General features: G+C 43.9%; 1 protein-coding gene across 6 annotated transcripts in view; it reads left to right on the top strand.

Annotated features, from left to right (window-relative positions):
- Window positions 1–17,897: 17,897 nt before the first annotated feature.
- The window catches only part of RCBTB1 (RCC1 and BTB domain containing protein 1), a 48,989-nt gene continuing 40,621 nt past the window's right edge, over window positions 17,898–26,265 (top strand). For 2 of the 6 annotated variants that reach the window (XM_066380910.1, XM_066380909.1), the window contains exon 1: window positions 17,961–18,607. The gene's annotated coding sequence lies outside the window, so the exon portion shown is untranslated. Of the gene's footprint in view, window positions 18,608–26,265 lie in introns of all 6 variants that reach the window. The other 4 variants (XM_066380911.1, XM_066380912.1, XM_066380914.1 and 1 more) reach the window with 4 other exon arrangements.

Below are 26,265 nucleotides of genomic sequence, written 5' to 3'. Positions count from 1 at the left end.
GGCTCAGTGGTAGAGTGTCAGCCTGGCGTGTGGAAGTCTCAAGTTTGATTCCCAGTCAGGGCGCACAGGAGAAACGCCCATCTACTTCTCCATCCTTCCTCCTCTCCTTCCTTTCTGTCTCTCTCTTCCCCTCCCGCAGCCAAGGCTCCATTGGAGCAAAGTTGGCCTGGGCACTGAGGATGGCTCCATGGCCTCTGCCTCAGGTGCTAGAATAGCTTTGGACACAATAATGCAATGCCCCAGATGGGCAAAGCTTCGCCTCCTGGTGGGCATGCTGGGTGGATCCCAGTGGGGTGCATGAGAGGGTCTTTCTGACTGCCTCCCTGCTTCTAACTTTGGAAAAATACAAAAATAAAAACAAAACCAAAAACACAAAAATAAATAAAAAGAAGAGTACAGCCTGACCTGTGGTGGCGCAGTGGATAAAGCGTCGACCTGGAAATGCTGAGGTCGCCGGTTCAAAACCCTGGGCTTGCCTGGTCAAGGCACATATGGGAGTTGATGCTTCCAGCTCCTCCCCTCTTCTCTCTCTCTGTCTCTCTCTCCTCTCTCTCCCTCTAAGTCTTTCTCTCCCTCTCTCTCTCCTCTCTAAAAATGAATAAATTAAAAAAAAATTAAAAAAAGAAGAGTACAACAAACTCTTTCTAGCTTCAACATTTTGACATATTTACTTTCTTTCTTTATGTATATGTATAGTATTATTATTATTATTTATATTTTTTGCTGAACCATCTTCAGATCTCATCACACTCTGTCCTTACATACTCTAGTATGCATCTCTTAGAAATAAGGACATTCTTAATGTTACTATTATTATTATTGATTTTAATTGTGTTTACATAGATTCTAGTGTCACCCTGAATGCATCCTCTCCCCCGTATTCCCCTCAACATCTCCCTTGCCCCCCTCCACACAGCGCCCTCCCCCTTCCCTTCAGGTTTATCTCATCCTATCATCCACTTTCCCTCTGTCCTCTTTTCCTCTGGTCCATTTGATCCCTCCTCTGACTCAACTCTGTCCTTCAGTTCACATTGTTCATTAGATTCCTCAAATGAGTGAGGTCATATGATATTTTTCTTTCTCTGCCTGGTTTATTTCACTTAGCATAATAGTTCCCAGGTCCATCCATATTGTCGCAAAAGGTAAGATTTCCTTTATTCATGGCCCCATAGTATTCCATTGTGTATATGTACCACTGATTTTTAATCCACTCGTCCATGGATGGACACTTGGGCTGTTTCCAGATCTTGGCTATTGTGAACAATGCTGCCATAAACATGAGGGTGCATTTCTTCTCTTGAATCAGTGATACAGTGTTCTTGGGATATATTCCTAAAAGTGGGATAGCTGAGTCAAAAGACAGTTCCATTTTTAATTTTTTGAGGACTCTCCATACTGTTTTCCAAAATGGTTGCACAAGTCTGCATTCCCACCAGCAGTGTGGGAGGGTCCCTTTTCTCCACATCCTAGCTGGCACTTATTATTTGTTGTTTTGTTAATGAGCGCCATTCTGACAGGTGTGAGGTGGTATCTCATTGTGGTTTAAATTTGCATTTCTTTTTTTTTTTTTTAATTTTATTTATTCATTTTTTAGAGATGAGAGAGAGAGAGAGAGAGAGAGAGAGAGAGAGAGAGAGAGAAGGGGGGGAGGAGCTGGAAGCATCAACTCCCATATGTGCCTTGACCAGGCAAGCCCAGGGTTTCGAACCGGCGACCTCAGCATTTCCAAGTCGACGCTTTATCCACTGCACCACCACAGGTCAGGCCTTAATTTGCATTTCTCTAATGATTAGTGATGTTGAACAATTTTCATCTGTATATTGGCCATCTGTATGTCCTCTTTGGAGAAGTGTCTATTTATTTCTTTTGCCCATTTTTTGATTGGATTGTTTATCTTCCTGGTGTTGAGTTTAACTTGTTCTTTATAAATGTTGGTTATTAACCCCTTATCAGAAGTATTGTTGAATATGTGTGGTTTGCCTTTTTATTTTGTTCATATTATCTTTAGCTGTGCAAAAGCTTTTTAGTTTGATATAGTCCCATTTGTTTATCCTGTCTTTTATTTCATTTGCGCATGGAGATAAATCAGTAAATTATATTGCTGCAAGAGATGTCAGAGAGCTTACTGCCTATGTTTTCTTCTAAGATGCTTATGATTTCACGACTTACATTTAAGTCTTTTATCCATTTTGAGTTTATTTTTGTGAATGGTGTAAGTTGGTGGTCTTGTTTTATTTTTTTGCAGGTAGCTGTCCCATTTTCCCCACATCATTTGTTAAAAAGGTTGTCTTTACTCCATTGTATGCTCTTACCTCGTTTGTCAAATATCAATTGTCCATAAAGGTGTAGGTTTATTTTTGGGTTCTCTGTACTGTTCCATTGACCTATATGCCTGTTCTTATACCAGTACCAAGCTGTTTTGAGTACAATGGCCTTGTAGTATAACTTGATATCAGGAAGTGTGATACCTCCCACTTTATTCTTCTTTTTCAAGATTGCTGAGGCTATTTGTGTTCTTTTTTGGTTCCATATAAATTTTTGGAATATATGTTCTATACTTTGAAGTATGTCATTGGTATTTTAATTGATATTGCATTGAATTTATAAATTGCTTTGTGTAATATAGACATTTTAATGATGTTTATTCTTCCTATCCATGAACACGGTATATGCTTACACTTGTTTGTATCTTCCTTGATTTCTTTTATCAATGTTTTATAATTTCCCAAGTCCAAGTCTTTAATCTCCTTGGTTAAGTTTACTCCTAGGTACTTTATTATTTTTTGTTGCAGTAGTGAAGGGGATTGTTTCCTTAATTTCTCTTTCTGACAGTTCATTTTTGGTGTATAAAAATGTCTCTGATTTCTGAGTATTAATTTTATATCCTGCCACCTTGCTAAATTCATTTATGAAGTCCAGTAGTTTTTTGACTGCGACTTTAGGGTTTTCTAGGTACAGTATCATATAATCTGCAAATAATGATAGTTTTACTTCTTCTTTTCCAATTTGGATGCCTTTTATTTCTACTTGTCTGATTGCTGTGGCTATGACTTCCAGAACTATGTTGAATAAGAGTGGTGAAAGGGGTCACCCTGCCTTGTTCCTGACCTTAAGGGCATTGCTTTTAATTTTTGTCCATTGAGTATGATGTTGGCTGTGGGTTTGTAATAGATGGCCTTTATTATGTTGAGGTATGTTTCCTTAATTCCCACTTTGCTGAGAGTTTTTTTTTATCATAAGTGGGTGCTGGATTTTATCAAATGCTTTTTCTGCATCTATTGAAATTATCATGTGGTTTTTCTCCTTTCTTTTATGTGATGAATCACATTGATTGATTTGCAAATATTGTACATACTTGTTCCCCAGAATAAATCTCACTTGATAGTGATGTATGATTTTTTCATGTATTGCTGGATCCAGTTTGCTAATATTTTGTTGAGGATTTTTGCATCTAAATTCATCAGGGATATTGGCCTATAATTTTCTTTCTTTGTGTTGTCTTTGCCTGGTTTTGAAATCAGAATTATGCTCGCCTCATAAAAGGAGCTTGGAAGGCTTCCTTCCTCTTGAATTTTTTGAAATAGCATGGGAAGGATAGGATTTAGTTTTTCTTTGAATATTTGATAGTATTTACCTGTGAAGCAATCTGGCCCAGGGCTTTTGTTTGTTGGGAGTTTTTTGATAACTGTTTTTTTTTTTGTTTTTTTTTTATCTCATTTGTTGTAATCATTCTGTTTAGGTTTTCTGATTCTTCCAGATTGATTTTTGAAAGATTTTATGTTTCAAAGAATTTGTCCATTTCACCTAGGTTGTCTAATTTTTTGGCATACAGTTCTTCATAGTATTTTCTTACAATCCTTTGTATTTCTGATGCGTCAGTTATTATTTCTCCACTCTCATTTCTAATTTTATTTATTTGAGTCCTCTCTCTTTTTTTCTTGGTGAGTCTGGTTAAAGGTTCATTGATCTTGTTTACCTTTTCAAAGAACCAGCTCTTGGTTTCATTGATCCTCTGTATTGTTTTTTTAGCCTCTATGTCATTTATTTCTGCTCTGATCTTTATTATTTTCTTCCTTCTACTACCTCTGGGCTTTTTTTTTTATAAATAAATTTTTATTAATTTTAATGGGGTGACATCAATAAATCAGGGTACATATATTCAAAGAAAACATGTCCAGGTTATCTTGTCATTCATTTATGTTGCATACCCATCACCTCAAGTCAGATTGTCCTCTGTCACCTTCTATCTAGTTTTCTTTGTACCCCTCCCCCTCCCCCTCTCCCACATTCCCTCTCCCCACCCCCCATAACCATCACACTCTTGTCCATGTCTCTTAGTCTCGTTTTTATGTCCCAACAATGTATGGAATCCTGGAGTTCTTGTTTTTTTCTGATTTACTTATTTCACTTCGTATAATGTTATCAAGATCCCACCATTTTGTTGTAAATGATCCGATGACATCATTTCTTATGGCTGATGTATACCATGGTGTATATGTGCCACATCTTCTTTATACAGTCTTCTATTTTTTTTTACAGTGATTAAAGCCTTTAAGCAAACTCTTGGCCAATACAGCAAGAATCTATAAAAGAGTAGTGTCCTTAACATGTTCACCAAGTCCAAGTTGGCACTATCACCATGCCAAATCCCTGAAAAATGCAACCCAACCCCAGTTCAGTCTGTTAGGAGCTGTCATAACGTGCAGGAGTCCAGCAAAAGTCCACATCCAGGAAAAGTCCTCATGGCACTGGAATTGTCACAATTCTATACTTTGCAGCTCACGTCCAAGTCCCAATGACCGCTGCTTCTAGCCGGTAATGGTTTAGGTAGACTGGAAAAGTCATCTTCAGCATGTGTGGAGATGGAGCTTCTGTTCTCTGCCTAGAGAGATGAGGCCAGGTTGCTTTTCCCTGGAGCTCTGCAACTGTGGTGTGGTAAAGAGAACCTTGGGATACACTAAGCTGTGTGGCAAAGGTAGATTCATAATAGAAGCTGGCAAAAGGGGGAAAGAGAGCTCTAAATTAGGAGTAGGTCCCAGCCTGAAATATGTGTGGGGCATTAAGGTAGGAGGAATAGAGGAAATACTATATATTAAACAAAGCAGCAGAAAATAGGACTATCAACACCCACAACAGAGATCTTTGAGGTAAGAATAAAAAACCTGACTAGTCAGGCAAGACATAGTTAAGTGGCCCTTGTGCAAATGAGATCAGTTTACCTGCTTCTTGGAAGAAATACCCTAGGCTTGTCCACAGTGTCGTAGATGGGGCCAACGGCCCTGGGCACCTTTAGCCTTCAGTGGCAAACCCCAGCATTCTGGGCAAGGTTAGGTCATAGCTGGCTGGAGCAGGGCTGGAAGAGACTGAACCCTCCCTTAGAGGAGCGAGGGGGAAGCCTACCTTCCAGTGTCCTTGTTTCCTCACAGCAGAGGCATGTAAGCCTGGCAGGCTTTAGCTCAATGACCTTCCTTTCCACTATTGAAGCAGGACCCAGATGGCATCCTATGAGACCCCTTTGGGGCATTGGAGCCTTTAAGGGCATATCCTAAAAGCTAGTAGTTCACCTGATCTCTATTGGGCTTTTTCTGCCTCTTGGTATCTTAAAAGCCATGCTCAGAAGATCTTGCTGAGGTGTTTGAGGATCCCGATCCACCTATATAGACCTTTTCCATATATCTGGAGCTATTTGGAAAAAGACAAAACAGTGTTATTAGGTGGATCAAATAAAAGAAGGCAGAAGTTTGCAGGAGAAAAAGATTTGGTGTCTCCTGTTCATCAGCATTCAAAAGAAATTTAAAAATTTTTAAGTAAAAAGCATGATATCGCAGACCCGTAGGAGTTACAGGATATGACTCCCCCCTTTTAAATTTTTTTAAATTGACCTTAAAATATTTGCTGGGCACACTTTAATAATACCTTGACTTTAAAGATTGTAAGAAATACCCATAATTCGAAAGGTTGGACAAAATACAGTAAATGCTTTTGCTCCATATGCAGGAGCATTGTCAGTTTAACCAGTTTAGGAAATCCAATAATAGAACAATGCATACAGACAATGAGCTATAACATGCTTAGCTGCCTCTCCTGTTCTGACAGAGGTTACTATAAATCCAGAATATGTATCCACTGTAACGTGGACCTAGGACTGTTTGCCAAATGAAGGTATATGAGTAACATCCATTTGCCAAAGTTGTCCTGGTAGGGGTCCTTGAGGGTTAACTCAAAATGAAGGAACAGATAGTAGTATAGGACCCCTTGGACAGGATTTCCCAATCTGCTGTGCTGCTTCCCAAGAAAGTTGAAACTGTTTACACAGGGCTGCAGTGTTCTGGTGATGAATAGTATGAGACTGAATTGCTCGATCTGTCATGGTTGTTCCAAATAATTTTCTTTTGGGTAGCTTGATCAACAAGGGCATTCCCTTGTGCTAAAGCTCCAGGGAGCATGGAGTGAGCTCAAGTATGTCCTATAAAACATGGAGCTCTATGTTGACATACAAGTCTTTGAAGAAGGAGGAACTGCTGAAATAGTTCATCAGCATTTGTCCCTACTTCCTGTTGGATTGCTCCCTTTATCATTATGTAGTGACCTTCTTTATCTCTAACTATAGTGTTTGTTTTAAAGTCCATTTTGTCTGATATAAGTATAGCTACCCCAGCTTTTTTTTCATTTCCATTTGTGTAAAATATTTTTTTTCATCCTTTTATCTTCAGTCTATGTGCATCTTTTGATTTAAGGGGTGTCTCTTGTAGACAGCATATGTATGGGTCCTGTTTTCTTATCCACGCAGCTACCCTATGTCTTTTGATTGGATCATTTAATCCATTTACATTTAAGGTTATTATTGATATGAAATTGTTTATTGCTATTTTATTCTTTAAAACTGCATTCCTCTTTTGCTATATTCTTTTTTTCCTTTTATCTGTTTACAACAGGCTCCTTAACATTTCTTGCAGTGCTGGTTTGGTTGTAATGAATTCCTTGAATTTTTTTTTTTTTGGTCTGGGAAGCTTTTTATTTCTCCTTCAATTTTAAATAATAGCTTTGCAGGATAAAGAAGTCTTGGTTGTAGGGTCTTGTTCTGCATTACTTTGGATATTTCTTGCCATTCTTTTCTGGACTCAAGTGTTTCTGTTGAAAAGTTCGATGTCATCCTTATGGGGGCTTCTTTTTAGGTGTTTGTCTTTCTCTTGCAATGTTTAGTATTCATTCTTTAATCTCTTAGCTTTGGTTTTTTTTTTTTTTTCTGAAGCTGGAAATGGTGAGAGACAGTCAGACAGACTCCCGCATGTGCCCGACCGGGATCCACCCAGCACGCCCACCAGGGGCGACGCTCTGCCCACCAGGGGGCGATGCTCTGCCCCTCCGGGGCGTCGCTCTGCCATGACCAGAGCCACTCTAGCACCTGGGGCAGAGGCCAAGAAGCCATCCCCAGCGCCCGGGCCATCTTTGCTCCAATGGAACCCTGGCTGCTGGAGGGGAAGAGAGATACAGAGAGGGAGGAGGGGGTGGGGTGGAGAAGCAAATGGGCGCTTCTCCTATGTGCCCTGGCCAGGAATCGAACCCAGGTCCCCCGCACTCCAGGCCGACGCTCTACCGCTGAGCCAACCGGCCAGGGCAGCTTTGGTATTTTAATTATGATGTGTCTTGGTGTAGATTTCTTTAGGTTTCTCTTTAATGGAATTCTCTGTGCTTCTTGAACTTGTGTGACTTTTTTCTGCATCAATTTAGGGAAGTTTTCAGCTATGATTTCTTCAAACAAGCTCTCTATCCCTTGTTCTTTCACTTCTTCAGGAACTCCTAGATGTGGATGTTTTTTCTCTTTAGGTTGTCACAGAGCTCTTAGAGTTTTCTCAGACTTTTTAAGCCTCTTTTTTTTTTTTTGCTGCTCCGCTTCTGTGTTTTTGTTTATCTTGTCTTCTAATCACTGATTTGATCCTCTGCTTCATCCAGCCTGCTTTTTTTTTTTAGAGGGAGAGTCAGAGAGGGATAGACAGAGACAGACAGACAGGAAGGGAGAGAGATGAGAAGCATCAATCATCAGTTTTTCGTTGAAGACCTTAGTTGTTCATTAATTGCTTTCTCATATGTGCCTTGACCATGGGCCTTCAGTATACAGAGTAACCTCTTTCTTTAGCCAATGACCTTGGGTCTAAGCTGGTGAAATTTTGCTCAAACCAGATGAGCCCACGCTCAAGCTGGCGGCCTCGAGGTCTCGAACCTGGGTCCTCTGCATCCCAGTCCGATGCTCTATCTACTGCGCCACCGCCTGGTCAGGGAATCTAGCCTGCTTTTTTTTTGTATTTTTCTGAAGCTGGAAACGGGGAGAGACAGTCAGACAGACTCCCGCATGCACCCGACCGGGATCCACCTGGCACACTCACCAGGGGGCGACGCTCTGCCCACCAGGAGGCGATGCTCTGCCCCTCTGGGGCATCGCTCTGCTGCGACCAGAGCCACTCTAGCGCCTGGGGCAGTGGCCAAGGAGCCATCACCAGTGCCCGGGCCATCTTTGCTCCAATGGAGCCTCGGCTGCGGGAGGGGAAAAGAGAGACAGAGAGGAAGGAGAGGGGGAGGGGTAGAGAAGCAGATGGGTGCTTCTCCTGTGTACCCTGGCCGGGAATCAAACCTGGGACTTCTGCACGCAAGACTGACGCTCTACCACTGAGCCAACCGGCCAGGGCCAGCCTGCTTTTAATTGCTTCTAGTGTAGTCTTCGTTTCTGATATTGTGTTTGTCATTTCTGACTGGTTTTTCTTTATTATTTTAATGTCCTTTTTGATGCTTGTTATCTCTTTATGTGCTCATTGTGTCCATCCATTGTTGCTTTTAGATTTTTGAGCATTCTAATAATCATTATTTTAAACTTTGCTTCCGGTAGTTTGGTTATTTCCATCTCACTCAGTTCTTTTTTGGGGGGCTTTTCTTGTTGATTCATTTGGGTTGCACTTCTCTGTTTTCCCATTTTGTCTGTTTTACACTCGTTCTGGTGTGTTGTTTGTAAGTCTAGGGTTGCTATTGTCTGGCTCCAATTTTCAGTTGTGTTATTTCTAGGTCTTCTTGGGTTGGCCTCAGCTGTTGTTTGTCATCCGCTGTGGGCTACTTATCTGCTATCATTGTTTTGGTTTTTTTTGCTATTTGTGTCTGAGTTTTCTATGTCTTAGCTGGATCAGCTGTGAGGAGCCCTTCCTTAAGCTACCATTCTAACAAGGGTTGTTAGGTCCTGAACTAGTGCTTTCCATATCTGGCTGCTGAATGTGCCTTCCCTGTACCTCCCTGTCTGGGGCCTGGTACAGATCAGTGGGGTCACTACCTACGACTGGCTCTTATCAACCTTTGGGAGCTACAGGTGATCCAGATCTTGTGGCTGCCTCTGCTGGGTCCAGGTGCTGTTGTAAATATCAGCTGCACTGCTAGGCTTGCTTTTATCTTCCTGCCCTGGGGAATTTTCTTTAAAAGTTCAAGTTCCCCTAAGATCTGCTTTCTGTTGCCTCTTATTGCTGCCTATTTGTTGGGCTCAGTACTGTAATTCAGTGATTAGGTACAGTATTGGATGTAGCCTACTCCTTAGCCTCAGGTGTCATTCTATCCAGACTTTTTATTTATTTTTATTTTGTATTTTTTTTCTTTTTTAGCACTCAGCAGGATGTAGCACAGGAGTCCAGTGGGTGTGGCCCCTGTGCTCCCATTGTGTCATCTGTTCACCTGGAAGTCGCCCCTGTTGCTGCCCGGGCGTTTGGGTTGAGGTGCTGTTGGCGCCAGCCTGCCTCCCCAGCTGCCGCTGCCCCAGGTGGGCTCGTGCATGCCTGCGCGCCTGTTTGGACCCTTTCCGTGGCTGCCCCAGCCTCTGCTGCTGCTGACGGCCGTCCTGCACCGTGGGCAATTTTACGAACAGGATTGGGCCTCTGCAGCATCTGCAGTGGCTTTGGCCCCGCGAGTGGGCCCAAGTATGCCCGCTGAGACCACTTCCGGGGTTGCCTTGGCCTCTGCTGCTGCCGAGGGCTGGTCCACGTTGCCAGGGGTCTGCAAGTCAGCTCAGACCTCCTCAGCAGCTGTTGCAGGGGCGCCCACGTGTGCCCGCTTGGACCACCCCTGAGATCGCCTGGCTTTTGCTGCCACTGAGGGGGTGCCTGCACGTCAGGTAGGTTGCGCCAGCCTGGATCCCTGCAGCGGACCCTGTTGTGACTTCTGCCCTCGCTGGTGGGCTTGCGCATGCCGGCGCAGACCCCCTCCGCTGTCCCACCTGTGCATGCTTGCTCTGACCGCCCTGGTCTCTGTAACGGTCTTCTGGCTTCTGTAGCCATACCCTGCTGCCTCCAGCCCACTCGCCCAGCGAGCACTCAGCAGTGGGGGTGGGGGTGGTGTAGCTTAGACCTCTGCACTCCCTATATGTGTCCTTAACGTGCTGCCTGCCTCTAAGCGCCTTTGTTCTAAATGGGGCAGGTGAGCCTCTGGTGGACGGGGTAATTTCTTCCCTTTGCTGGTGATGTTATTCCCAGGAAAAATGTCACTTTAGAGTCGGGGAGTGACTCAGCCCAGGGGTTAGGGTTTCATCCCTCAAAGTGTCTCCCCGGTTGCCTTCCAACACCACTCTCTCCTCTGGCAACTCCAATCTTCCCAGTGTTCCCCACTCCTGGAGCTCTGGGAAAGTGGCTGTGCATGAGGCTCTCTGTGCAGTCCCTTTAATACGGAGCCTGGGTCCGAAGTTCTACCTCCTCTCAAACAGTGTTTAGGCTCTTTTCTCAGCCAAATATAGTCCGTAAACCCCTTTCAGGCTCCAGGGCTCTAGGCTGGGATTCTCGTTTTGGGGCTGAGGACCCACAACTCACTGAGCAATCCACCCCATCATGAGAGTCCCCCTGGCCACTGCTCGCTCCTTGGAGTGGGGCAGCTCTTTCTGCATCTCTGCCTTTCCTACCAGTCTCAGTGTGGGTTCTTTGGTGGTCCTTGGCTATAGAATCCTCCTAGTTTAGTCCAAAGTTGGTCTTTCAAGATGAGTGTTCTCAAAATTAAGTTGTAATCCACCTTGGTTCTGGGAAATGGGAGTTGGATCCTCTGCCTACTCTGTGGCTATCTTGTCTCCTCATGTTACTATTATTTACATGAAAAAAAGCACAGTAATTCCCTAATATCTAATATTCAGTCCATATTAAAATTTTTATGAATCTCCACAAGCCAAGCCAGTGACCTTGGGCTCAAGACATCAAACTTTGGGCTTTAAGCCAGTAATCTTGGGATCATGTTGATAATCACACACTCAAGCCAGCAACCCTGTGCTTAAGCCAGTGACTTTGGGGTTTCAAATCGAAACCCTCAGCCTCCTGGCTGATACTCAACTCACTGTGTCACCACTAGTCAGGCTACAAAATATCTTTAATATCTTTGAAACATTTTTGGAACTATAATTCCATCCAATGGTTTTATATTACATTTGATTACCATGTTTCTTTAGTCTCTTTTAAGGTAGAACATTTCCCCCATTTCCCCCATGGGCTTAATTTTTGAAGAGACACAGGGTTGGGGTGTTCTTGTCCAAAGGCAGATTTAATGGCGGGCGCACTGGCCGCATGCCCTGAGCCCCGAATTCTGAAGGGCTCTGCAAAATCCCAACTTTACACTTTTTCTAATGACACCAAATTTGGTTTCATATATGCAATTTTAACATTAATAGTACATATTTTTTATTTATTTAAAAATATGGTTAACAGATATTTTTATTTACCCAGTCTCTCTCTCTCTCTTTTTTTTTTTTACAGAGACAGATAGTCATAGAGAGGGATAGATAGGGACAGACAGACAGGAACAGAGAGAGATGAGAAACATCAATCATCAGTTTTTCGTTGCGACACCTTAGTTGTTCATTGATTGGTTTCTCATATGTGCCTTGACTGCGGGCCCTCAGCAAACCGAGTAACCCCTTGCTCAAGTCAGCGACCTTGGGTCCAAGCTGATGAGCTTTGCTCAAACCAGATGAGCCTGCGCTCAAGCTGGCGACCTCGGGGTCTCGAACCTGGGTCCTCTGCATCCTAGTCCGATGCTTTATCCACTGTGCTATCGCCTGGTCAGGCTGTCTCTCTTTTTTCTAAGAGGCCCAATATTTTCTTCTGTGCCTGGGGCCTCAATTTACCTTAATCCGCCTCTGTTCTTGTCTTCTATTCTGGATTTGTCTAATTGTTTCCTCATAGTGCCATTTTGTTTGTCCCTGGTAATATCACATTTAATATTTCAAACCAATAAGGAAAGCCCTTCTGAAAATATTCTCACTACTTTCATTACTACTCTGAGGTCATTCCAAGAAATCTTCAAGATGCATATTAACATCCATCCCTGGCCTGTGGTGGCATGGTAGATAGAGTGTCAATCTGGAACACTGACGTCACTGGTTCAAAACGTCAGGCTCTCACATACAAGAAACAATCAGTGAACAACTAATATGAAGCAACTACGAGTTGATGCTTCTAAGTCAGTAAATAAAATCTTTAAAAAACCAAAAAGATGCACACTTACATCCAGAAGACTGTTCTGCTTCATAGGCAATTGCAGTCAGAGCTCTTGCTCACTGGAAGCTCCCTACCAGACACTGGTGGCTTCCTATTAAGCCATGTTGCTCCTGGTAGTGCTGTCACATCTAAATGAAGATGAAACCATAACCCCTGTTGATCATTAAAATAAATAGGGCACTCTCAGTTCACATGGACAGTGCAGGAATTCTATATTTAAGAAGCTCTTTCACCTGTCAAAGGACAAGGAAGTGATTCTGAACAGAGTGTATTGGATTACTTTTACACATAAAAGTGACCTTATGTGAGAGTGATATAAACACTCATGAGAGGTGCTGTGCTTGGAAGGATCTCACACCCAGTCTAGGGAGTAGGTGCAGGTGAAGCTATGACTCAGCAGAGGAGTCTACTTCAGCCAGAGCTAAGATTCTTGTTTGTTTATTTAAATTGTTTCCATGGTGAGCAAAGGAAAGTTCATCTGGCTCTTGGAGTAAGGGAGAAAAAAGGAATTACAATAAAAGTTCATTTTCAATTTTCCGTGGCCACTTCCTCCAATATTTTCCCCACATTTTATGATGTTTATTTATCTCAACTGTAAGAGCAGAGATTATCCCCAAAGTAGTTAATAAAGATTGAATTTGAAAACTTATCATGACTATGGCAACTACAGCATTGTGCTAAATAAAAATACTGGCTATTAAAAATAAAAATAAAACCAAATAATAAAGAGCAGAAGGCAATATATAAATATGAAGAGAACACAAAAAAGCTAAAACCTGGTTCTTTGACCAGAAGAATAAAATTGATAAACGCCTACCATGAGGTGACAGTTACATGTCTGCATACATTTGTCAAAACTCATTTCCTATATACTTTAAATGGTGTATCTTATTGTATGTAAGTTATACTTAAGTGATCAATTTAAAAATAAAAAAATATGTAAAAAGAAACTTCTTGTGACTGGTCATGTTTACCCTTTTGGTTTAGCGAATTAAAAATCAAGGTGAAATCTCCCTCTAGATAGATTCTATATTTTACTACTTTTGCAAAATCCTAAAACAAATTTCCTCAATTCTCAAAATAATTATATTGTTTTTGAGACAGTCAGAACAGATTTCCTGTATGCTACAGAAACAGGTAAGCAATATTAAATAGTTACCTAAATGTTCCCTATTTGGCCATTGTTGGTGATTCTCCAGTTTATTTCTCTTATTCTTGACCAACCCCAGGAGGAGAGAAGGAGCAGAGAGGAAAAGGTGAAGATATCTGGATGACCCTAGCTGTTTCTTCAGAAGAAATAATAGTCAAGTCTTTGATGAAGTAACTGAAATCTGTTACTTTTGCTTGCCCAAGATCAAGAACTCTGCATTGGCCTATACAAAACAAGGGTCCACCTAAGGGTCAGACCTTCAGAAGATTTTCTTAGCAAAGAAAATTGTGGAAGAGGTGCATTCAGTCAGGTGTTAGTTAGCTGAAGGAAGTAGGACTAGATTGGCTGACCCACAGTGGCCCGAACTGACACTCACAGAAGAACACAGCAGAGGAAAAAGGAGCGAACACAAGACAATGTTCTTATTTTCTATTCACTGACAGATTGATTTTTGAAATGTAGTTTTGAAGGCCCCAAAAGTGATTAGGATTGTTTTCCTATGACCCATTCCAACTTAAACCTTACACTGACTGTATTTCATTGGTTCTTGGCAGATACCTTTTTACCAGCACAGTCATCTATTAGCACAAAAATTAAGAGCAGCAGTAGTCCCCTACCGCTGAAGGTTGAGCCCAGTTTCTTCCTTAACGTACTATTTGTAAACTGAGTTATTTTGCCCTATAGAGAAGTTTGAGAGCTCTAAAATAATTTTTTTGGGGGGACAAGTAATTTTACTGTTTTAAAATAACAATTATAGAGAGCTCTTGGAACAACAACAACAAAAAAAAAGGTAAAAAATGACCTAGCACGAGTCCACAGGCCAATTTTAGGCAAAGAGCCTATGATTTGTTTAATGGAAAGTTACTCAGTCCAATAAATAATACTAATACTAATAGATTTGTCATTCTTCCAAGTACGTCACATTAATTAGGTTTCCTTTGTCCCAGAGGTAAGTGAGGTCACTAAGCCCAGCTTTTCTTAAATAAATAACACTGATTCATGCCTCCCTACCTTTGAACATACTACTCTCTTTCCCAGAAGGTCTTTCTCTTCCTTCCTAATCTACCTACTATTTGTCCTTTATCAACTATGTGATGACTGAAACTCCTAACACCTATTTTTTTTCTTACACAAACATGTTTTACAGGGTTTCTATTGACCAGGTTGTAGCCTAAATAAAGAAACTGACTTCAGTTTCTTTGAGCCAAGCAAGCTTTTTTTTTTTAGTAAATTCACTGAACTGCTACGACCTTGGTCAAGCCACTTTATTTAGTGGCTATTGAAGGCACTGTACTAAACCTATAAGTTCTGTTCTAAAGATTTTATTATCTACGGAATAAGACAGTGATAAATAATTTACCTCTTACAGGAAATGCACAGTACATTTTTGGGCAATGTGAGATTTATGTATCAGACTATGTACAGTGTCCTAGAAATCAGAGAAGTTACTGTTGACAGTATCTGAGTGAACCTCAATTGCTGATTCTGTTGAATCAGGGAGGAGGATGCAGGGAAGGGAGACAAGAGTAGGTGGCATTTGACCTGGATTCTGAAAGATGAGTAGGAGTCGGATATGTATCTGGGATGATGTTAAAAGTAATCGGACTATGACAGTAATTAAAACTGTAAAAACAGATTTTATTCAGAAACTATTGTAGTAGGGGAAAAGAGCCCACATTATAGAACTGGGCTCAATTCTCCTATTGCAGTAATTTCTGATAAAATCTGTTTTTATGGTATTAACTATTGTTTGGCTCTGGTTTTCTTTAAGGAGGGAGAGGATAGTGATTCAGGTCATTTCAGACAGAGGCAAAAGAATGAACAAATGCAAAAAGGAGTAAAGTTACTTAAGGAAAAAGTAAGTAGTAACTCAAAGAAAGTTGAGTGGTCAAGAAAACAGGAATTTCCCGTAGCCAGAGCCTAGAGTACTGTTGAGGAAGGGTCGGAAGATGAAGACAAGGAGGCTTCTCTTAATAGATTAGTGGAGCTGCTCGTTGATATGGTAGGCAGTTAGACACGAGCACAGCAAGGGAGCAGAGCAAGGACAATAGGCCAGGCACAGTAGGCCACCAGGGTGGAAAGCACTGGGTGCCCAGCAAAGGGAAAAACTGGGAAGACAAAGATCTTGCCTCCAGGGGAACTTTCTTCCTTTAACTGGTCATGCAGCTTAAATCCCGACCTTTCATATCACTGATCATGTGGTTCAGACCCTCCTCTGACCTTTCCTTCCTTGGTATATGGCTAGTCATGTGGTTTTAGACCCACTTAGAGGAGAAACAAGAGGCAGGAGAATAGCCTCACAGGACTCCTATATGAGCCATTGCATGACCACTCCCTTAAGCATCAAGCCCTAGATATAACATATAGGCCTCAGTTGTGTTTCAGCTCCGGCCCCAGAAAAGCAGCAAAAGCAAGGAATGAACATCATATTTGACCTCAGGCCTAACTGCATTGACTGATGACTCCCTGTCCTGACGCTAGCCAGTCAGTAGAGACCATCGCCCTAAAAGAACACACCTGGAGCCTGACCAGGAAGTAGGGCAGTGGACAGAGCATCAGCTTGGGAGGCTGAGGACCAGACCCAGGTTTGCAACCTCAAGGTTACTGGCTTGAGTGCAAGCTCACCAGCTTGAATGTGGGCTTGCTGGCTTGAGTGTGGGAATCATTAATGTGACCCTATCATTGCTAGCTTGAACCCAAAGGTCACTGGCTTGAAGCCCAAGGTCATTGGCTTGAGCAAGGGGTCACTGGTTCTGCTAGAGTCCCCTGGTCAAGGTGCATATGAGAAAGCAATCAACAAACAACAAAGGTGCTGCAACTATGAGTTGTTTCTCATCTCTGTCCTTTCTGTCCCTCTCTCTCTGTCTCAAAAATAAAATAAATAAAAGGACACACCTGTAGAGCTGCCGAAAATTGTATTAGATCTTCCTTGGGGGCCTCCCTTCCCTTTCAGGAGCACCCTTGCATCCTTCCCCTCCCTCTTCTCTTCTTCCTTCCAGGCACATTTTCCTTGCCTCTTTCTCCTAAGCTCCAAGGGTCCCCATGAGACTTGCAACCAGGGTAGCTTGTCCCAGCTTAACCCCCTGAACCTGTCTCCAAGGCCTCTTTTCTCTGACTTTCTTCCTGCATCACCAATAAGTTCTTTCCTTTATTTGTGGCACTTTTTCTCTTGATTGAATTTCTTCTCTCAAGAAGAACCTAGGTCTGGTTTTTCTAGTAGCAGTGATACTTAGAAAATGAAGTGATTTTCTATTTATTCACGAGAGCTCAAACAGGAAACATAAGTTTGAAAAAGTATAGCTTAGAGAGTTATGCCAAGAAGTTTGGACTTGATCCTCTGGTGACAACTGGGACTTTTCTGAAAGCTGTACATAGGTTTATGGTGATTTGGTCTCCATAGATAATGGGCCGATTGGCTTGAAGCATCCCCTCTCTAGGCTTTAGTTTACTCATTTATACTAAGGCTTAGGTCAATTACCATCTTAGGTCTCTCCAACCTTGAAAGCCAGGTACCTCTGACTTCCTCCCATTACCTGGGCCTTGTGCTTCACTCCCTTATCTTGGTGAAGTTGCCACCTTCTCTATGCTTTAGTCTTTTTCTTTCTTTTTACCCCCCATTGATGAGAGAGAGAGAGAGAGAGAGAGAGAGAGAAGCACCAACTCCTTGTTCCACTTAGTTGTGCGCTCAATTGGTTTCTTCTCCTCCGCCCCCTGACCCGGGATAGAACCAACACCTGGGCACGCTGAAAACGCTAGGCAGGGCTCCTTCAGTCTTACTCAGGTGCTTTTCAGGTGAGTGTCCAGGTGTGCGGGTAGAGGGCGACACCCCTCTGGAGTAAGAGGAGCGTCTCCTCCTCGGAGGCCCTTCACCCCAGGCAGCACCGCGTGGGTAAGCGCGCCATGGGGCAGGGAGAGGAGGTCACAGCCACTTTTCTGCCCTAGGTTCCTTGGGTTCCCGGTGACCCTCCCCGACCCAGCCACCGGGTTCCTGCCCTCGCGTGGCCCTGGTTCCCAGACAGACAAAAGCCTGTGCGCCTTCGCAGCCACCAAGCTGCAGCGCGACTCTCCGCAGAGCCAGAGGGCTGGACCCGGACAACTAATCTGCTTCTACAGAAGCCGCCGGCCCGCGAGCCCGGAGCCCGGAGCCCGGAGCCAGGCGCCGGCGGAGACAGGAGACAGCTGCGCCGGGAGCGCAGGGAGCGCGGCGTCGGGTCACGTGAGGCGCCGGGACCACGTGACCGCGGCCGGCCCCTGCTGCCCCACCTCACGCGCCGCCGGAGCCCCCCCCCCGGGCTGGCCCTCGGCGTGGCGGCCGGGAGCAGTTCTCCGCCCGCCCTGCTCGGCTCCCGAGATCCCGGCGGACGGCGAGCGGCGGCGGCCGGCCTCCAGGTAGCTGGTGGGTCCCGCGCGCTCGCAAGGCCGCTGTCGCCCTTGCCCCGGTCTGCTCCCACGGCCGGCCGGCGCGCCCCGTTACTCCTGCGCGCTCCCTCCCGCCTCCCCTCGGGCTGCGGTTCCGGGCCGCCGCCCGCACCGTTAGCACCGCGGCTGGCGTGGCTTCCTGCGGGAGGGAGATTCTGGAGGAGGCTAGGGAACTGTCCCGGGCTCCCTCTCTTTTTGGAGCGGCAGGGACGCGGGTTTGCACCTAGGTGAAGTCTGTCGCTGCTCTCGTGTCGTTCTGTTGACAGACCCCCGCCCCCACCCTGTCCGTCCTCCCTCGGCCCTTCCTGCGGGTCTGGCATCTACTCCGCCTCCCTGGGGGAGGGCAGGGGTGGCATACACCATGTTCTTCAGTTTGCCATTCCCCCACGACACGGACTCCTCGGAGGACTATTCACGTAGTAGGGACTTGACCCAGGAGTGCGGTTCATTGGGTGAGATGACGTTTCTCTTGTCCTGCCTCGGAGACACTACCTGTTCTATTTAAGATAACCATCGAGGCACGCTCTGTTCTGTTTTAGTAAGTGGCTCTTTGTTTATATTTATTTGCATGTGAGACAATCCGAAGGCATCTGCTACAGAACTCTTGGCAGTTGGGGGTTACAGTTTTGTAAAGTAATATTATAATAATGCTTAAAAACCAGATTCATTGTCTAATTTGCCTTTGGCCTATTCTTTTTTGGAGGAGGACTCTAGTCCACAGAGTTTCTGAAACTGATATGCATTGCAGGATCAAAACATCAAGGTATATATACTGTAATGCCGAAAGGGATGGAAAAATGATTTAGCCCTAATTGTAGTTAATAGTGTGCTTTAAACTTTAGAAAGTATCTATTTGAAGTGAGCCCTGGGTGAATTTCACCTCTTTGAACTGCTTTCAGGGTTGAGTATGTAACTGTATATTTAGGTTGTATTAATATAGGAGTTAATCTGTGGGATATCTTTTACTTCATTGCGTGCATAGCAGTCTATTTATTAATACTTCTAGACAGTCTACCCTCTAGTCTGTTTCTCTTAAAGAGGAAGGATATTAGTCATTAAAAAGATTTCTTCCACAGTGATTATATGTATGAGCAAAATGTTAAGTTCTGGGAGCTTCAGGAAACTGCCATAAAAACCAAAAGTATCAAGTTTTCAGCTTTAAAAACATTCTTTTTGTTTTTGTTTTTGTTTTTTTTTTGTTTTCATTTTTCTGAAGCTGGAAATAGGGAGAGACAGTCAGACAGACTCCCGCATGCGCCCGACTGGGATCCACCCGGCACGCCCACCATGGGGCGATGCTCTGCCCATCCTGGGCGTCGCCATGTTGCGACCAGAGCCACTCTAGCGCCTGAGGCAGAGGCCACAGAGCCATCCCCAGCGCCCGGGCCACCTTTGCTCCAATGGAGCCTTGGCTGTGGGAGGGGAAGAGAGAGACAGAGAGGAAGGTGCGGCGGAGGGGTGGAGAAGCAAATGGGCACTTCTCCTGTGTGCCCTGGCCGGGCATCGAACCCGGGTCCTCCGCACGCTAGGCCGACGCTCTACCGCTGAGCCAACCGGCCAGGGCCTTAAAAACATTCTTTAAAATTTTTGGAATTAAAGAGGGCCTGCATGTTCCAGCAAGAGCTTGACTCCATCTTAAACAGTAGCCCAAGCTGGAAAGTCTGAGACAGTGTCCTCCTTTATCTAAAAGTCAAAGAGACCAGGCAGTGGTGTAGTGGATAGAGTGTTGGACTGGGAAGCGGAGGACCCAGGTTCGAGACCCCGAGGTCACCAGCTTGAGCATGGGCTTATCTGGTTTGAGCAAGGCCTGCCAGCTTGAGCCCAAGGTTGCTGGCTCAAGCAAGGGGTCACTCAGTCTGCTGTAGCCCCCCTCCTGCCACCTCCCCCAGTCAAGGCACATGTGAGAAAAGCAATCAATGAACAACTAAGGTGCTGCAAGAAAGAATTGATGCTTCTCATCTCTCTCCCTTCCTGTCTGTCTGTCCCTGTCTCTCCAACAATCTCTGTCTCTGTCACAAAAAAAAAAAAAAAGTCAAAGAATGGTGATAAAACTGAAGGGAAGTCAGACCTTTATTATTATTATACTGTGCCTTCTGTGCGTGCTACATTCAGTAAGTCATGTATGGGAAACAAGGTTTGGGCCCTCAAGGTGTCTAGAATCTAGACAGGGCATTAGGACACATTTTAAAAAATGTTCTATGGTTAAAAAACCCCTAAAAATGTTTCAAATTGTTTATCTATTGGGAATGCACAGGAGTCATATGACAAATGTCCGAATTTAACCAGCACAGGTTTCCTAGAGGTCAGTAAATCAAATAATCATCTAAATCAAATATGTATTTGATCTACTGTAGGAACTTAATTTTTACAAATGTCTAATAACATTAAGTCCACAATATAGAATTTTTTTTTTTTTTGTATTTTTCTGAAGCTGGAAACGGGGAGAGACAGACAGACTCCCGTATGCACCCGACTGGGATCCACCCGGCATGCTCACCAGGAGGCGACGCTCTGCCCACCAGGGGGCGATGCTCTGCCCCTCCAGGGCGTCGCTCTGCTGCGACCAGAGCCACTCTAGCACCTGGGGCAGAGGCCAAGGAGCCATCCCCAGCACCCGGGCCATCTTTGCTCCAATGGAGCCTCGGTTGCGGGACGGGAAGAGAGAGACAGAGAGGAAGGAGAGGGGGAGGGGTGGAGAAGCAGATGGGCGCTTCCCCTGTGTGCCCTGCCCGGGAATCGAACCCAGGACTTCTGCACGCCAGGCCGATGCTCTATCACTGAGCCAACTGGCCAGGGCTAGAATTATTTTTTAATTTTGCAAAGAACAAAACTTAGAAAATATAAAGCATAAGGAAGAGTGTACATTACCTGTTGACTATACCATCTAAAAGTACCAACAGTTACTACTTGGCGTATAAGTCCATTTTATTTTACAAATTTAGTGGGTTGCTGTGTTCAGATAGTGAGGTATCAGATTATCTAAGAGATACTGTGATAGCCAAACCTCACTCAGTCCTGAATCTAGGAGAGCCAATAGCAAACATTTGAGTATTGGAGAATTTAGCCAAATCTCTCTGATTCTTGAATTTAGTTAGAGTTTGGATAGCAAAAGTTCAAATAGCTGGAGACATTTCTATGTTTTTTTAGTGTTATATACACTTTAAAATGAGATTATACTCTTGTGTAATACACTGTAAAGTGGGGGAACGAATTCAGTAGATGAGGAATCCCATCCAGGGAAAGACTAGACTCAGACCATTCTTGAAGGATAGTATCTGTCTTGCCCACAACTCTAAGAAAGATTCGGTGGTTTTTCTGAGATTAACATTTCCCAGGGGCAAATCTTTGCCAAGATATTCTTTAAAATGCTTAAGGGAAAATTCTGGTTTTGGAAATAGACAAAGCCTAATCTCTCTCTAGTGCAGTGGTTCTCAAAGTGTGCGCCAGGGCGCACTGGTGTGCCCTAGAAGATTTCCAGTGTGCCCTATGGTATTCCAGGGAAATATGTGCCTGTTGGGGACCAAAAAACCAACAGGGTTTTTGGAGTTTAGATTTTTAGGGGACAGAGGTGTGGGGAATTGGCTGTAAGCTGACAGTCTGCCCAACCCCCCACCTCACCTGCCTGATTAGGTTGCAAAAGGCTGTTAAGCTGTGGTGCTGGATTGTTTACACTACCCCCCATGTTCCCCAGAAAGACTGGAGGAAAGTTTCTTCTAGCCTTTGTTTGGTGTAAAGTTAAGATGATATGTATGGTGGGGGTTTTCTGCACTCAACACAATTAAGAGTAAAAAGAGAGGAATTCTTTAATGTATTGACGAGGAAATGAGAGTTTACCCTTCAAATACAGTATATGCCCAAACATTGAAGAAATCACGAGGACACATCAGGCTCATGTTTCTCATAAACACAAGAATGAAAAAACACATTCACACTGGGACCTGCTGAATTTACTAAATCTTACTAAGAATGTATCTATATATATAAAAAGGTAACTTTTTTAATTTTTTTATTTTTTAACCCCTCTTTTTTATGAATTCTAAAAAGCATAACCCAAAAAATGTAACATAAAAATGTAAATTTAATTTTGTTGTATTTATTTTGTTTACCATAAAAGCACACTTGGACTTTATATTTTTTCTTTAATATTTGACTTAATTATTATAACATATTTCTCAGAAATTTGTATATAGTGCGCCTACAATTGTTTGTAGGATTTTTTTTTTCTTTTTTTAAAAATTGAAGCTGGAAACGGGGAGAGACAGTCAGACAGACTCCCGCATGCGCCCGACCGGGATCCACCCGGCACGCCCACCAGGGGCGATGCTCCACCCACCAGGGGGCGGTCGCTCTGCTGCGACCAGAGCCACCCCAGTGCCTGGGGCAGAGGCCAAGGAGCCATCCCCAGCGCCCGGGCCATCTTTGCTCCAATGGACCCTCGGCTGCGGGAGGGGGAAGAGAGAGACAGAGAGGAAGGAGGGGGCAGGGGTGGAGAAGCAAATGGGCGCTTCTCCCATGTGCCCTGGCCGGGAATCGAACCCCGGTCCCCCGCACGCCAGGCCGACGCTCTACCGCTGAGCCAACCCGCCAGGGCCTGTTTGTAGGATTTTAAATGTGCCCCAACTTCAAAAAATTTGAGAACCACTGCTCTTCAAGTGCCTCAATCCTAAACTCAAGTGGTACAGCAGAAACATCCAGTAACAATTGTTTATAACTGTGACAGTGTTTCCAAAGATGACTGTCAATAATTGCTCCCATCCCTGTACTTGACTGCCACTCCTCCCATCCAAAGTGTAGTCTTGTTTCTGTTCCATTTGAATCTAGCTTGGTCTTGTGACTTGCTGTGACCAACAAAATGTGACAGAAGTGATATTTTGGCAGTTCTTGGCATAATTTTTATTTCTTTAAGTGAGAGGAGGGGAGATAGTGAGATAGACTCCTGCATGCTCCCCCACTGGGATTTGGGGGCAATGCTCGAATAAACCTAGTTATTTTTAATGCCTGAGGCTGACGAACTTGGACCAACTGAGTCCTCTTCAGCGCTTGGGGCCAACACTCAACCCAATTGAGCCACTGGCTACAAGAGGGAAAGAGGGAGAGAAGAGGAAGAGGGAGGGGGAGAGAAGCAGATGGTTGCTTCTCTTGTGTGCCCTGACATAATCTAACTGGAACATTTGCACACTGGGTGGATGCTCTATCTACTAAGCCACCAGCCAGGGCCATAACTCTTTTTATTGATTGATTTCATTTTTGAGAGAGACAAGCCTGGCCAGTTGGCACAGTGGTAGAGCGTCGGCCCGGTGTGTGGATGTCTTGGGTTCAATTCCCTGTCAGGACACACAGGAGAAGTGCCCATCTGCTTCCGCACCCTACCCCCTCTCACTTCTCTCTCTTCTCCTCCCCTTCTGCAGCCATGGCTTAATTAGAGTGATTTGGCCCAGGGTGCTGAGGGCGGCTCCATGGCCTCTGCCTCCAGTTGCAATGGAGTTAGGGCCCCAAATGGGCAGAGCATCACCCCCTGGTGGGTTTGCCTGGTGGATCCTGGTGGGGGGGGGGCATGCAGGAGTCTCCTCTCACTAAAAAAAAGAAAAAGAGAGAAACATCAATTATACTGCTTCACTCATTCATGCTGTCACTAGTTGATTCCTGTATGTGCCCCCACTGGGATTGAACCTACAACATGTTGGGATGACCCTCCAACCAACTGAGCTACCCTGCCAGGGCCTTGGCATAATTTCTTAAGATGCCTGACATCTCTAGCTTTCATTCTCTTGGAAGCCAGTCAGCGTGCATAAAGGTTTGGAGGCTGGGCTTAACCAGGGGAAGGGTGAGAGAGACTATCTGGTCAGATATGTGAGGTTGTTTCAGCCTCAGTTAAGCTCCCCCAGTGCCTGTGATCTTGTGAATAGTCAACCTCAGCTAAGTCCAGTCAAAATACAGAACTGAGAAATAACACGTTGCTATTGTTTTCAGCTACTCAGTTGTGGGATATTATATTACTCACAAAAGATAAACAACTATCATCTTATGCCATAAAACCCTTAGATTAAATATGGTTCACATATAAGTCAGTCCAAAGATGTGATTCCTGAGCCCAAAACTGGTATGCTTTAATGATAAATTTCTAAATTAATTAATTATGTATATTACATAGGATGTACTTATTAGTTAAACTAGACTAGCCATATCTCATACTCTATAGGGTAACTAAGAAAAAATAATTGTCTTTTCTGTAATTTTTTTTTTTTTTTTTAGCAGAAAGAGGGACAGACAGGAGGAGAGATGAGAAGCATCAACTCGTAGTTGCGGTACTTTAGTTGTTCATTGATTACTTCTCATACATGCCTTGACCGGGGGCTTCAAGCCCTAGTGACCCCTTGCTCAAGCCAGTGACCTTTGGGCTATAGCCAGTGACCTTTGGGCTCACGCCAGTGACCATAGGGTCATGTCAGTGAGCTCATGCTCAAGCCGGTGCCCCTGTGCTCAAGCCAATGACCTCGGGGTTTCAAACCTGGGTCTTCAGCATCCCAGCTTGATGCTCTATCCACTGCGTCACTGCCTGGTCAGACTGTAATTGGTTATTACTTGTATATATGCTATTATCAGTCTTAATGCTGTGATATGATCCTCTGACATTTTTAAAGAAATTACCTATTACTGTAGTGACAGATGTGTGGTGTTTATTACAGTTTGACATTCGATGAATTTTGCACCTGATGGTTGTAGCTTAAGTCCTTACATTGCAAATGTAAGACCAGCTGCAGTGAACATGTGGGCTTTGTTCTCAGAGGTCAGGAAGAGTGAGCCTGATGCAAATGGTCGTTTCCAATGTGTGTGTTAAAGATTTTAAACACAGAAGTGATGGATTTCTCAGGAGTACTTCTGTCATTGCCTTTAAATGAGAAAATCCTGTGAGTAGCTTGCCATTCAAGTCTTAGTTACATTAGTTTAAAAAAAACACCAAAACTGTTTTCTGGAGAAGAAAATCTCACAGGAGGTCAGAAGAAGAGGTCAGATGCATATGGTACCTTTACAGACCTACGGTGTCCCAGTTTCCACTGGGCTGTCTCAGCGTCTCCTAAGCCTCCGTCTCAGTGCTCTCCTCGCCCCTGGTGGCTGCTTCAGACTGCACCGGGTTTTGTTGTTGCTCCACTCCACTTTCTATTGCTACTTCCTTTCTTACTCTTAACAGGGAACTTTCTTCACAGGGAAAAATAAGTGATCTCAGAAAAAATGTGCCTAAATGAAATCAAATCACAATGAGATACTACCTCACACCCACAAAAATGACTAAAAAAAGGACAGATAATAGTAAGTGTTAGTGAGGTTATGGAGAAGTTGGAATGCTCATAAATTTCTGGTAAAAATAAAAAATACAGACTCACTTAGACTGTCACCATATATATGATGAGAGAAAGAGAGAGAGGAATTGCCTCCAACTTCTGGCTCCCCAACCAATAAACTCACTCTCATCCATATCAATCCTTTATTTCTTCTGTGTTTTAATGGAAGATCCCCCTCCCCTTTATTGCTTACCTACATTTCTGCTTCAGATCCCTGTTCACTGTTACTTTCTCAGAAACCTCATTCCGTTATGCCCTCTCCTCTATCTTTCTACTGGCTCCTTCCCATTAACATTTAAACATTTTCACATTTCTAACATGTTTAAAATAAAAAGATCACCCAAAATGTGTCCTTCATCCAGCTCATTTTGCAGTTACTACCCTATTTCACTTTTTCCCTTCAGTCAAACTTCCTGAACAAGTTTTTCATTCTCAGTGTTTCCTTTTCTGTACCTTTCATGTGCTCCTTACCTTGCTGCAATCCGGCCTTACCTACCCACAGCCTCCCTGAAACTCTTCTTGTAAAGGATGCCAATAATTCTTACTAAATCCAATGGACACTTCTCAGTCCTTACCTTGTTTGGTCTCGGGAGCATCTGACACTGACACTACCCCCTTGTTGTGGTGCTCACGTCCCTAGGCTCCCATGGCTCCTCTGGTCTTCTTCCTGCTCTGCCTCTTCAGTCTCTTGTAGTTTCTTAGAGTTCCGCCCAGGAGCCTGTTCTCTTCTCATTCCACACGCTTTCCCCTGGGCGGTCTCATGCCAAATTTCCAAATCTCCAACCCAGATATCTCTTTTTTTTTCCAGATCTCTTTTTTATCATATTTATAAATCTATTGGCCATATCTATTTTGA

The sequence above is a fragment of the Saccopteryx leptura genome, chromosome 4 (assembly GCF_036850995.1).
Source record: "Saccopteryx leptura isolate mSacLep1 chromosome 4, mSacLep1_pri_phased_curated, whole genome shotgun sequence".
Lineage (NCBI taxonomy): Eukaryota > Metazoa > Chordata > Mammalia > Chiroptera > Emballonuridae > Saccopteryx > Saccopteryx leptura.
Note: the sequence above shows the minus strand (reverse complement) of the source record. Positions and strands in the feature narration are given on the sequence as shown.